We start from the raw sequence: 14,609 nt of genomic DNA, 5'->3' as shown, positions 1-14,609 counted from the left end.
TATGTGTGTGTGTCATCACAGCATACCTGCATGTGTGTGTAATCTTAGCACCGATCCATTTGTGTGTCATCCCAGTATGAATGCATTTGGGTGCGATCCCAGCACCACTGCAGGCACGTTGCTTACCCTAGCACCAGTGAATGCATGTGTGTCATCCCAAAACCAGTGGAAGCATCTGAGACATCCCAGTAAGAGTGTATGAATGTGTGTCACCCATCACAACTGTATGTGTGTGTCATCCCAGAACCTGTGCTTATGTGTGTCATTCCATCACCACTGCATGTGTATGTTATTGCAGCACACATGAATTTGGTGTCATTCCAGCTCCACTGCAATTGTGTAGGTCATCCCAGCACCAATAAATGTGTGTATCCCATCCAAGCACCACTGCATGTGTGTCTCATCCCAGCACCAGTGCATGTGTGTGTCGTCCCAGCACCACGACATGGTTGTGTCATTCCAACACCAAAGCATGTGGGTGTCATCCTAGCAAAACTGTGTACATGTTGGTCATCCCAGCACCAGTGCTGGTGTGTTTGTCATCCCAAAACCTTTACAGGCATTTGTGTTATCCCAGCATCACTGCAAGCTTTTCAGTCGTCCCAGCACCTGTGCTTGGGTGTGTGTCATGACAGCACCATTGCGTGCACAACTGCCAGCAAGTGGATCATCACAGGACCAGGGCATGCATTTGTGTAATCCCTGCCAGTGTGTTGGTCATCCCAGCTTTATTGCTTGCATATGTGTCATCTCAGGACCTCTGAATATGTTTTATCTAGCACCACTGCATGGTTGTGTCATTACAGCACCAATGGATGTTGGGGTCATCCAACCACTACTGCATGCACAATGTTCATGCAAGCACAAGTGCATGTGTATTTGTAATCCTAGCACCACTGCAAGCTAGTGGGTCATCCCAGCAGCAGTATATGGGTGTGTGTCTTCCCACCACCACTGCATGCATCACTGCTGGTGAGTGGTTCATTGGAGCACCAGAGCATGGATGTCTCAAACCACCATACCTGCATCCGTGTGTAATCCCAGCACCCCTGAATGTGTGCATCATCCCAGCAGCAATGCATGTGTGTGTCATCTCAGTACAAGTGCATATATACGTCATCCTGGCACCACAGCATGGGTGTGTCATTCTAGCACCCATGCATGTGGTTGTCACCTGAGCACCACTATGTTCATGTTGGTCATCCCAGCACAAGTGCACACATGTGTGTCATACCATAACCACTGTAGGCGTTTGGGTCATCCCACCATCAGTAAATGCATGTGTGTCATCCAAGCTACCACTGAAGGCGTGTGGGTCATTGCAGCACCAGTACATGTGTGTGTGTCATCCCACCACCACCGCAGGCAGGTGTGTTACCCCAGGACCACTGCTTGCATCCCTCTCTGCAAGTGGGTCATCTGAGCACCAGTGCGTGCATGTGTGTCATCCTAGCTCCTCTACATGTGTATGTCATCTCATCACCACTGCATGTGTGTGTCATCTCAACACCACTGCATGCAATCCAGCTTGTGTGTGGGTCATCCAAGCACCAGTACATGCATCTGTGTCAATCCAGCACATCTGCAAGTATATGTCATCCCATCAGCTCTACATGTGTGCACCAATACATGTTAGTATCATCCCAGCAACAATGCATGTGGGGGTCATACCAGCAATCCTACAGAGTGAGGGTCATCCTAGTAAGAGTGCATGCATGTGTGTCATCCCTGTGGGCATGTGGGTCATAATAGCATCAGTGCATGCATATGTGTCATCCCAGCACAGTTGCATGTGTGTTTTATCCCAGTACCAATGCATAGGAGTGACATCCCTGAAACACTGCATGTGTGTTTCTCCCAGCACCAATGCCTATGAGTCATGCCAGCACCACTGAAGCCATGTTGCTCATCCCAGCACCAGTGCATCCATGTGTGTTGTCCCAGAACTATTGTGATCGTGTGTGTCATTCCAGTTCCAGGATATGTATGTGAGTCATCCCAGCACCTCTGCATGTGTATGTCATCCCAAGACCACTGCATGTGTGTATCATCCCAGCACAAATGCATGTGGGTGTCATTCCAGCAGCACTGCAGGCATGTGGCTCACTCCAGTTCCAGTGCATGTGTGTGTTTCATCACAGCACCACTGAGGGCATCTTGGTAATTCCTCCACAAGTGTATGTGTGTGTGTCATCCAAGCATACCTGCGTGTGTGTGTAATCCCAACACCACTGCATGTGTGTGCTATCCCAGCACCAGTGCATCTGGGAGTCATCACAGAACCACTGCAGGCATGTTGCTTACCCCAGCAAATATGTATGCATGCTTGTCATACAAGCACCGCTGCATGCGTGCATCATACCAGCACCAATGTATGTGTGTGTCATCACATCACAAGTGAATGTGTGTGTCATCTCAGAACCATAGCATGTGTGTGTCATTTGAACTCCAATGCATGTGGGTGTCATTCAAGAACCACTGTGAACATGTTGGTCATCCCAGTACCAGTGCATGTGTGTGTATCTTCCCAGAACCACTGCAGGTGTTTAGCTCTTCCAGCACCATTAATTGTGTGTGTGTGTCATTCCAGTATCACTAAAAGCGTGTGGGTCATCCCAGCACCAGTAAAATGCTGTGTGTCATCCCAGCACCACTGCATGCACCACTGCAGGCCAGGGGGTCATCCTAGCACCAGCACATTCATGTTTGTCATTCCAGGACCTCTTCATGTGTATGTCATACCATCACCAATGCATGACTGTGTCATGACAGCACCAATGCATGTGGGTGTAATACCAGCACCCCTGAAGGAGTGAGGGTCATCCCTGTAACAGTGCATGTATGTGTTTAATCCCCGTGGGCGTATGGGTCATCACAGCACCAGTGCATGCAGTTGTGTTGTCCCAGCACTACAGAATGTATGTTTCTTCCCAGCACCAATGCACATGAATCATCCCTGCACCAATGCAGGCATTTTCCTCATCCAAGCACCAGAGCATGCATGTGTGTCACCCCAGAACTATTGCAATTGTGTGGGTCACTCCAGTTCCAGGGTATGCATGTGAGTCATCCCAGCATCTCTGCATGTGTATGTCATCCCAAGACCACCACATGTGTGTATCATCCCAGTACTAATGCATGTGGGTGTTATTCCACCACAGCTGCAGGCATGTTGGTCATCCAAGCACAAGTGCATGTGTGTGTCATCCCAGAACAAATGCAGGAGTGTGGGTCATCCCACCACCAGTACATGTGTGTGTGTCATCCCAGCTACCACTGCAGGCATGTGGGTCATCCTAGCATCAGTACATGTGTATGTGTCATCCCAAAACCACAGCAGGCATATGTGTCATCCCATGTCCACTGCATGCACTCCTGTCTGCGAGTGGTCATCCCAGTCCCAGTGTGTGCATGTGTGTCATCCCAGCACCTCTGCATGTTATGTATTGCCATCACTACTGCATGTATGTGTCATATCAGAAACACTGCATGCAACCCTGCCTGAGAGCGGGTCATCCCAACTCCAGCGCATGCATGTGTGTCATCCCAGCACCAATGCATGCATGTGTGTCAGCCCAGCACTCCTGCATGTGGATGTCATCCCATCACCACTGCATGTGTGTCATCTGAGCATCAATGCATGTGGGTGTCATACCAGCAACCCTGCTGGAGTGATGATCATCCAAGTAACAGTGCATGCACATGTGTCATCTCTGTGGTCATGTGGGTCATCCTAGTACCAGTGCATTCAGGTGTGTTATCCCAGCACTGCCACATGTGTGTTTCCTTCCAGCACCAATGCATATGAGTTTCATCCAGCACTGCTGTTTGTGTGTTTTGTCCCAGCAACAATGCATATGAGTGTCATCCCAGCACCACTACATGCATGTTGCTTACCCCGGCTCCAGTACATGTGTGTGTTTTTTCACAGCAACACTTAAGACATCTGGATTATCCCTCCACCAATGTATGTGTCATTGAAGCATACCTGCATATGTGTGTCATCCCAGCATGCTTGCCATGCTTGCAAGTGTGTGCAATCCCAGTGCTGATGCCTGTGTGTACCATCCCAGCACCATGCATGTGTGTGTCATTCCTGCCCCAGTGCATGTTTGTGTCATCCCAGCATTACTGCCATAGTGTGGGTCATCCCAGCACAACTTCAGGTGTGTGGGTCATCCCAGCACCATTGCATGCATAAGTGTCATCTCTGGATACCTGTATGTGTGTGTAATTCCAGCTCCACTGCATGTGTGTGTGATCTCAGCACAAATGCCAGCATGTGGGTCATCCTAGCACCAGTGCAATCATGTCTGTCATACCTGCCAGTGAGTGGGTGATGCCAGCACCAAAGCAAGTATGTGTGTCAACCCAGCACACCTGCATGTGTGTGTCATCACAGTACCACTACATGGGTGTATTATCCTAGCACCACTGTGTGCATGTTGGTCACTCTGGCACCAGTGCATGTGAGCGTATCATCCCAGAATCACTGCAGACTGTCATTCTGCCATCACCAGAATATGCATGTGTGTAACTCTAGCACCACTTCAGGACTTTGGGTGATCCCAGCACAAGTGAATGGGTGTGTGGTTTTTAAACACCATTGCATGTACCACTGCCTTCCAGTGGGTCATCCCAGTACCAGTGCATGCATGTGTGTCATCCCAGCACCTCTACATGTGTGTCAATCCATCACCACTATATCTGCCTGTCATCACAGCACTAATGCATGTAGGTATCAGCCCAGCACCACTGCAGACATGTTGCTCATCCCAACACCAGTGCATGCATGTGTGTCATCACAGCAAAACAGGAGGCATGTGGGTCATCCCAGCATATGTGCATGTGTGTGTCATCCCAGCATACCAGCATGTTTTTGTAAGCCCAGCACCACTTGTCTGTGTGTCATCCCAGCACCAATGCATGTGGGTGTTTACCCAGCACCACTGCATGCAGCACTGCCAGTGAATGGGTCATCCCAGCAGCAGTGCATAGGTGCGTGTCATCCAAGCACCACTGCATGCACCACTGACGACCAGTGGGTCATCCCAGGACCAGTGCATCCATTCTTTTTATCCCAGCTCCACTGCATGTGGTATGTCATCCCATCACCATTGCATGTGTGTGTCACCCAGCACCAATGCATATGGAGTCATCCCAGCACCACTGCATGCATGATGCTCATACCAGCACCAGTTCATTTGTGTGTCATCGCAGTACCACTGCATGTGTGTGGGTTATCCCAGGACAAGTGCATGCTTTTGTGTCATCCCAGCTTACCTGCTTTTGTGTGTAATCCAGCTCAGCTGCATGTGTGTCTCATCCCAGCACCTGTGCATGTGTTTTTCATCCCAGTACCACTGCCAGCTTGTGGGTATTCTCAGCACCAGTGCATGCATGTGTGTCATCCCAGGACCACTGCAGCATTTGGGTCATCCCAGCAACATTATGTGCATATTTGTCATCCCAGCACCACTGTAGGTTTGTCTGTGATAACAGCACCAATGCATGGGTGTGTATCATCTGGGCAGAGGATCATGCACCACTGCTGCTGAATGGGTCATTCCAGGACCAGTACATGCATATGTGTCATCCCAGCACCAATGCATGTGGGTGTCACTGTAGCACCACTGCAGGTATGTAAATCAACCCAGCACCAGGGCATGCATGCATGTCATCCAAGCACATCTGCATGTGTATGTAATCCTAGCACCACTGAATGTGTTTATCATCCTAGCACCAGTGCATGTGTGTGTCATTCCAGCCTCATTGCCTGTGTGTCATCCCAGCATAACTGCATGAGTGTGTAATCCCAGCACTGCAGCAAGTGTGTGTCATCACAGCACCAATGTATGTGGTGTCATTCCAGCACCATTGCAAGAATGTTGCTCATAACAGCACCAGTGCCTGCCTGTGTGTCATCCCTAAACCACTGCAAGCGTGTCAGTCATCCCAGTACCAAGGCATTCATGTGTGTCATCCCAGCACCTCTGCCTGTGTATGTCATCCCAAGACCACAGCATGTGTGTATTATTTCAGCACCAGTGCATGCAGGTGTCATCCCAGCACCACCGTAGGCATTTTATTCATCCCAGCACAAGTGCATTTGTGGGTATCATCACAGAACCACTGTAGGTGTGTGGGTCATCCAAGCACCATTATGTGCGTGTGTATCATCCCAGCACCACTGTAGGCTTGTCAGTAATAACAGCACCACTACATGGTTGTGAGTCATCCCTGCAGAACTGCATGCACCACTGCCAGTGAGTGGGTCATCCCAGGACCAGTGCATGCATGTTTGTCATCCCAGCATCAATGCATTTGGGTGTACACCAGCAGCACTGCTGGCATGTGTGTCATCTCAGCACCAGTGAATGTGTGTGTCATTCCAGCACCAATGCACGGGGTTGTCATCCCAGCACCACTGTAGGCATCTTGCTCATACCAGCACTAGTGTATTCATGTGTATCATCCCAGAACCACTGTAGCCTTGTGTGTCATCCCAGTACCAGTGCATGGGTGTGTAGCATCTAAGCACCACTGCATGCACTACTTTCCACATGTGGGTCTTCCCAGTTCCAGTGCATGCATGTGTGTCATACCAGCACCTCTGCATGTGTATTTCATCTCATCACCACTGCAGGTGTGATGTCATTGCAATACATTTGCATTTGACAGTCATTCCAGCAACATTGCAGGCATGTTGCTCATCCGAACACCAGTGCAAGTGTGTATGTCATTCCAGCACCACTGCAGGCATGTTGGTCACCCAGCACCAGTGCAGGTGTGCATGTCATACCATCATACCTGCATTTGAATGTAAACCCAGCACCACTGCATGGGCACATAATCCCAGCACCAGTGCATCATGTGTGTCATTCAACAAACAGTTCATGAGTATGCATCATCCGAGCACAACTGCATGTGTATGTTATCCAACCACAGCCTGTTTTTGTCATTTCAGCACCAATACATGTGCATGTCATTATAGAACCACTGTAAACATAATGCTCATTCCAGCACCAGTGAATGTGTGTGGGTCATCCCAGCACCATTACATATGTGTGAGTCATCCCAGCACCATTACATGTGTGTGGGGTTTCCCAGCAGCAGTGCATGTTTATGTGTCATCACAGCATACCTCCATGTGTGTGTAATCCCAGCTTAACTTCATTTGTGTTTCATCCCAGCACCAATAAATGTGAGTGTCATCCAAGCACCAATTTATGTGTGTGCCATTCCAGAACCACAGCCGGCATGTGGGTCATCTCCACACCAGTGCATACATATTTGTCATCCCAGAAGTTCATGTGTGTGTCACACCAGCATACAGCAATGTGTGTCACACCAGAACAACCACATGTGTGTGTCATACCAGCACAGTCACAAGTGTGTGTACTCCCAGCACCAATGCATATGTGTGTCATACTAACACCACTGTGAGTGGGTCATCCTAGCACAAGGGCATGCAGAGGTGTAATGCCTGCTGGCACAAGAGTCATCCCATTACCAATGCATGCATGTATGTAATCCCAGGGCCACTGCATGTATGAGTCATCGCAGCACCACTACATGGTTGTGTCATTCCAAAATTAATGGATATAGGTATTATCCCAGCAGCACTGCATGCATGTTGATCACCCCAGTACCAGCACATGCATGTGTTTCATCCCAGAATCACTGCAGGCATGTGGGATTTCCCAACACGAGTACATATGTGTGTGTAATCAAAGAGAGTATCATAAAAGGACAAAGGCATGTATCAGCAATCCCAGCACTACTGCATGGATGTGTCATTTCTCACTAAAGGACATCTGTGTCATCAGAACACTACTGCATGCATTTCAGTCATGTCAACAACACTGTATACAACACAGCTGCTGAGTGCAGGTTGCATAGAGCTCAAAGAGAAGTTGTTTTTCTGAGAAAGTTTCACAAATGGATTTCAATGACACTTTGGGAATTATCTCCCCTTCTAATACACAATTTGCTCCCAAGATTTGGTGGTGACAACATGCATAGTGCATCTGCTATAACAATATGTTTATAGTTCCCTGAATTGTGCTTTCCCTACACACACAGATTAAAGTTGCAACCTAATGCTGTTTTCTAAGAAAATGCACGGATGGATTAACATGAAACTCTGGGTATGTTCTCTTTTCATCAATCCAATTCTGCCACCACCATATGAGCAGTCTACCTCCAGTTTTTCTAGGCAAGCGCCTTAAGTATTCCTGTTTCAAAACTGTAACCGGCAGGTTGAATAGAGCTGAAACTAAACTTCCTTTTCAGAGAATGTTTCAAGAATGGATTTCAATGAAATGTTGAGTATTATCTCTCCTCCTCATACCCGCATTGCTTCCAAGATTTGGTGGTGCCAAAATGCAGAGAGATTAAGCTATAACAATCTTTTTTTAATTCCCTGAACAGGGCTCTCCCTATGCACACAGAATGAAGCTGCAACCAAATAGAGTGTTCTGAGAAAATACACTAATGGATTTCCGTGAAAGTGTGTACTTTCTCTTTTCATCATTCCCACTGTGTCCCCAACATCTGAGCATTCTACTTCCAGGTATTCTAGGCAAGCTTCTTGTGTATTCCTGTTGCACTACTCTAATGTGAAGGTGGAATAGGGCTGTAATTGAAATTCCTTTTCTGAGAAAGTTTCACGAATGTATTTCAATGAAACTTTGGGTAATATCTCTCCTCCTCATACCCACTTTGCTGCGAAGATATGGTGATGTCACTATGTACAGTGCTTCTAACAATCTGTTTCTAGGCAAGCCCCTTACAATTTCCTGTTAAGGTACTGTAAAGTGCAGGTGGAATAGTGCAGAAATTGGTGTTCCTTTTCTGATTATGTTTCAGCAATGGATTACAATGAAATCCTGGGTATTATCTCACCTCTTCATACCCACTTTGCTCTCAAGATTTGGGGATGCCAACATGTGTGGTGAATCTGCTATAACAATATGTTTATAATTCCCTGAATTAAGGCTTATCTATAAAGCAGATTAAAGCTGCACCCTAATACAGTTTTTGCAGAAAATGAACGAAAGGATTTCCATGAAATTCTGGGTATTTTCTCTTTTCATCAATCAAACTCTGCCCCCAACATCTGATAATTCTACCTCTGTTTTTTTTAACAAGTCCTTTAAATTTCCTGTTGCATAACTCTAACATGTAGGTTGATAGAGCTGAAATTGAAGTTCATTTTCTGAGAGACTATCACTAATTGATTCCATAGAAACTTTGCATATTGTCTCTCCACCTCATATGCACTATGCATCCAATATTTGGTATAGCCAACATGCACGGTGAATCTGCTATAATAATATATTTATAATTCCCTGAATTCAGTTTTCTCTGTGCACACAGAGTAAAGCTGCTACATAATAGAGTTTTCAGAGAGACTGCACCAATATATTTCGATGAAATTCTGTGTATATTCTCTTCTCATCATTTCTGATCTGTCCCCGAAACCTGAGCATACTACCTCCTGGTTGTCTAGTCAAACCTCTTATGATTTTTGCTATCAAGGTTTGGTGGTGACAACATGCACGGTGTATCTGCTCTAACTATATGTTTCCAATTCCCTGAGTTGAGCTTATCTTATTCTCACAGATTAAATCTGCAACCCAATACAATTTTCTGAGAAAATGCATGGGTTGATTAAAAAGAAACTCTGGGTAATTTCTCTTTTCATCATTCCCTCTCTGCCCACAACATCTGAGCATTCTACCTCCAGGTTTTCTAGGCAAGCACTTAATGATTTCTAGCTGTAGAACTCTAACATGCAGGTTGAATAGAGCTGATATTGAAGTTTCATTTCTGAGAAAGTTTCAAGAATGGATTTCTGTGAAACTTCGGATATTATCAATACTCCTCATACCCACTTTACTCTGATGATGTGGTGAGGTCAAAATGCACTGTGCTTCTGCTATAACATTATGTATCTAATTACCTAAATTGAGCTTTCCCTATGCTCTCAAATTAAAGATGCAAACGAATAGAGTTTTCTGAGAAATTGCACGAATGGATTTCTATAAAATTTTGAGTATTTTCTCTTGTTATCTAGCCCAGTCTGGCAACAATATCTGAACAGTTACCTCCAGTTTCTCCAGGCAGCCAACTTGTTTTTCACTGTTGCAGAAATGTAATGTGCAGATTGAATACAAGTGAAATTGAAGTTTCTACTCTGAGAAAGTTTCATGAATGCATTTCTGTGAAACTTTGGGTATTAACTTCCCTCCTCATACCAAATTTGCTCCCAAGATTTGGTGATGCCAACATACACAGTACTTCTGCTATAAGAATCTATTTCTAAGTCCCAGAATTGAGCTTTCCTAAGCACGCAATGTAATGCTGCAAACTAATATATTTTTCTGAGAAAGTGCACGAATGGATTTCCATAAACTATGAGTCATTTGTCTTTTCATAATTCTGACTATGCCCCCAACATCTGAGCACACTGTCTCAGGATTTTCTAAGAAAGTCCTTTTTGTATTCCTGCTGCAGAACTCTAACTTACAGGTTGAATATGGATTAAATTGAAATTCCATTTCTGAGAAAGTTTTAGGAATGGACTTCAATGAAACTTTGGATATTTTCTCTACTCCTCATACCAACTTTGCTTGGAAGATGTGGTGGTGCCAACATGCACCGGGCTTCTGCTATTAACAGTCTCTATCTAATTCCCTGAACTGAGATTTCTCTATGCACACTGAATAAAGGTGCAACGTATAGAGGTTACTGAGAAAATGCACGGATGTTTTTAGTGAAGCTATGGGTATTTTCGCTTTTCATCATTCCCAGGTTGCCCCCAACATTTCAGCATTCTACCTGCAGGTTTTATAGGCAAGACCCTTATGTATTGCTGCTGCAGTATTCTAATGTGCAGGTTGAATAGGGCTGAAATTGAAGTTGCTTTTCTGAGATAGTTTCAGTAATAGATTTCAGTGAAACTTTGGGTATTATCTCTCCTCCTCATACACACTTTACTCTGAAGATATGGTGCTCCCAAAAGCAAATTGCTTCTATTATAACAGTTTATAATTCCATGAACTGAACTTTACCAATGCACACAGAATAAAGCTGCAACTAGTAGAGTTTTCAGAGAAAATACATGAATGAGTTTCCAAGAAACTCTGGGTAATTTCTCTTTTCAGTATTCCCCCTCTGCCCTCAACTTCTGAGAACTCTTTCTCAGGTTTTGTAGGCAAGCCCCTTATATATTTCTCTTGTAGTACTCTAATTGGCAGGTTGAAAAGGGCTGAAATGGAAGTTCTGAGAAACTTTCACGAATGAATTTCATTGAACTTTGGGTATTTTCTCTTCTCCTCATACACACTATCCTGTGAAATGTTGCTGTGCCAACTTGCCCAGTACTTCTGATATAATAAAGTCTTTCTAATACCCTGAATAGAGCTTTCCCTATGCATGCATACTAAAGCTGCAAACTAATACAGTTTTTTGAGAAAATGAACAAGTGGATTTACACGAAACTCTGTGTATTTTCTCTTTTCATCATTCGCACTGTGCCAAGAGCATCAGAGCATTCTACCTCCAGGTTTTCTAGGCAGGCCCTTTATGTATTCCTGTTGCAGATCTCTAATGTGCACGTTGAATATGGCTGAAATTAATGTTATTTTTTTGGGAGTCAGTATCACGAATGGATGTCAATAAAATTTTTGGTATTATCTCAACTCCTCATACTCAATTTGCTTCGAAGATAGGCATGGTGCTTCTGTTATGATAAATCTGTTTTAGACAAGTCCCCAAGCCAGCGGAGATATTAGACATGCAAGAAACTTCTGGGACCAGGGCTGGGCAGACAGAGACCTCTCCAGGCAGCATTGACCCCCTCCAGCTGCAGGCTTTTTCCACGGGGCTATCCAAGATGGCAGACTAGAGGGCGACTGCATCTCCAGTTGCCCCAGAACCCAGGATTCAAGAAGGGGAGGCATTGAGAGTCTCAGACTAAAATAGAACCACGGGGTGAGTCTCCCCCACCCAGCGAAGCTCAGCTGGGCAGCAGGCCCGGATTCGAGTGGCTTATTAGAGTGGGACAGGGCAGATAGCGTCTCCCCCAGGCAGCTCTCTGCAGTCTGGCGGTGGGCTCCGCCCACAGGGACAGATCCTCCAGCCTCTCGGAACAGGACCCCCAGTGAGAACCCTTCCACACAGAAGCAGCGTGGCCAGCTCCAGCCTGCCCCGCTGCCAGCTCCGGCCCACCCACAGGTTGCTTCAGAGACCAGTACAGGGCGCCAGGGACTCCCCCAAGCAGCCCAGCCCCCTCCGGTGGGAAGTGCCTCTCTAGGCTAGCTTCCCGGGGCAGACCGCACAGTAAGAGCCTCTCAATGCAAAGCCAGCCACAAATCACCAAGCCAGTGGAGATATTTGACATGCAAGCAGCTTCTGGGACCAGTGCTGGGCAGCCAGAGACCTCTCCAGGCAGCATTGTCCCCCTCCAGCTGCAGACTTTTTCCACGGGGCGATCCAAGATGGCGGACTAGAGAGTGCCTGCATTTCCAGTCGCCCCAGAACCCAGGATTCAAGAAGGGGAGGCATTGAGAGATTCAGACTAAGATTGAACCACGGGGTGAGTCTTCCCCACCCAGCGAAGCTCAGCTGGGTGGCAGGCCAGGATTTGAGTGGCTTATTAGAGTGGGACAGGGCAGATAGCATCTCCCCTAGGAAGCTCTGTGCAGTCTGGCAGTGGGCTCCGCCCACAGGGACAGATCCTCCAGCCTCTCGGAACAGGCCCCCCAGTGAGAGCCCTTCTGCACAGAAGCAGCACGGCCAGCTTCGGCCAGCCCCGGCCAACTTCGGCTCGTCCCACTGCCAGCTCCAGCCTGCCCGCAGGTTGCTTCAGTAACCAGCACAGGGCGCCAGGGACTTCCCCAAGCAGCCCAGCCCCCCTCCAGTGGGAAGTGCTTCTCTAGGCTAGCTTCTCGGGGCAAACCGCCCAGTGAGAGCCTGTCTACACAGAGCCAGCCACAAGTCCCCAAGCCAGTGGAGACCTCCGACCTGCAACCAGCATCTGGGACCAGGGCTGGGCAGCAAGAGACCTCTCCAGGTCTCTCTCCCTGGAACCACTAGTGGGCTAGGGGCAGCATTCTTCGTAAGCACTACATTATCAAGTTAATCCAAGACTTCTGGCTACTGAAGGCTGGTAGGTGATACACTGGAAATCTACAGGGACACTATAAGCCAATAGAGGAAATATACAATATCACAGAGTCCCACTGACATCTGACCAATATGAGAAAACTAGGGAAGAAAATGTCTGAAACAAACCTAGATACTATATCAATAAAACCCAATGACAGCACAGCAGAAGAAAAGTCAGAAAGGGACTTCAGAATGTACATAATTAAAACAATCAGGGAAGCAAACAAGGAGATGAAAGAACAAATGCAGGCATTAAATGAACGCACTAATCAACAGTTAAAAGAGAAAATAACGGAAGCAAAAGAGCATTTCAATAAAGAGTTAGAGATACTGAAAAAAAACCAAACGGAAATCCTTGAAATGAAGGAACAATAAACCAAGTTAAAAATGCCATAGAAAGCATAAACAATAGGATAGATCACCTGGAAGACAGAACCTCAGATATTGAAGACAAAATATTTAATCTTGAAAACAAGGTTGACCAAACAGAGAAGATGGTAAGAAATCATGAACAGAATCTACAAGAATTACGGAATACCCTGAAGAGGCCAAAATTAAGAATAACTTGTATTGAGGAAGGCTTAGAGAAACAAACCAAAGGAATGAACAATCTATTCAATAATATCAGAAAAATTTCCAAATCTGAAGAATGAAATGGAAAACCAAGTACAAGAGGCTTATAAGACTCCCAATATGCAAAATTACAACAGACCTACACCAAGGCATATTATTATGAAAATACCTAACATTCAAAATAAAGACAAAATTTTAAAGGCCACGAGAGAAAAGAATCAGATTACATTCAGGGGGAAACCAATAAGAATATCAGATTTTTCAGTCCAGACCCTAAAAGCTAGAAGGGACTGGAACAACATTTACCAAGCCCTGAAAGAAAATGGATGCCAACCAAGAATTTTATACCCACCAAACTTACTTTCAGATTTGACAGTGAGATAAAATCCTTCCATGATAAACAAAAGCTAAAGGAATTTACTAAAAGAAAGATGGCATTACAGAACATTCTCAGTAAAATATTCCATGAGGAAGAGATGAAAAACAATGATGTAAATCAGCAACAGGAAGAACTAGCCTAAAGGAATCGCCAAATAAAGGAGAAAACAAATCATGTCAAAAAACAAAAATGAGTCCAATGACTAGGAATACAAATCATATCACAATAATAACTGAATGTTAATGGCCTGAACTCATCAATCAAAAGACATAGACTGGCAGATTGGATTAAAAAGAAAAATCCAACAATATGCTGCTTCCATCTCATAGAAAGAGATACCCACAGACTAAAGGTGAAAGGATGGGAAAAAATATACCATGCACACGGACACAGCAAAAAGGCTGGAGTATCCATCCTCATTTCAGATAATGTGGACTTTAAGCCAAAACTAGTCATATGGGATAAGGAAGGACATTATGTA

Source organism: Sciurus vulgaris (genome assembly GCF_902686455.1).
Source record: "Sciurus vulgaris genome assembly, chromosome: X".
NCBI classification, from domain to species: domain Eukaryota; kingdom Metazoa; phylum Chordata; class Mammalia; order Rodentia; family Sciuridae; genus Sciurus; species Sciurus vulgaris.
This window is presented reverse-complemented; position numbering follows the sequence as displayed.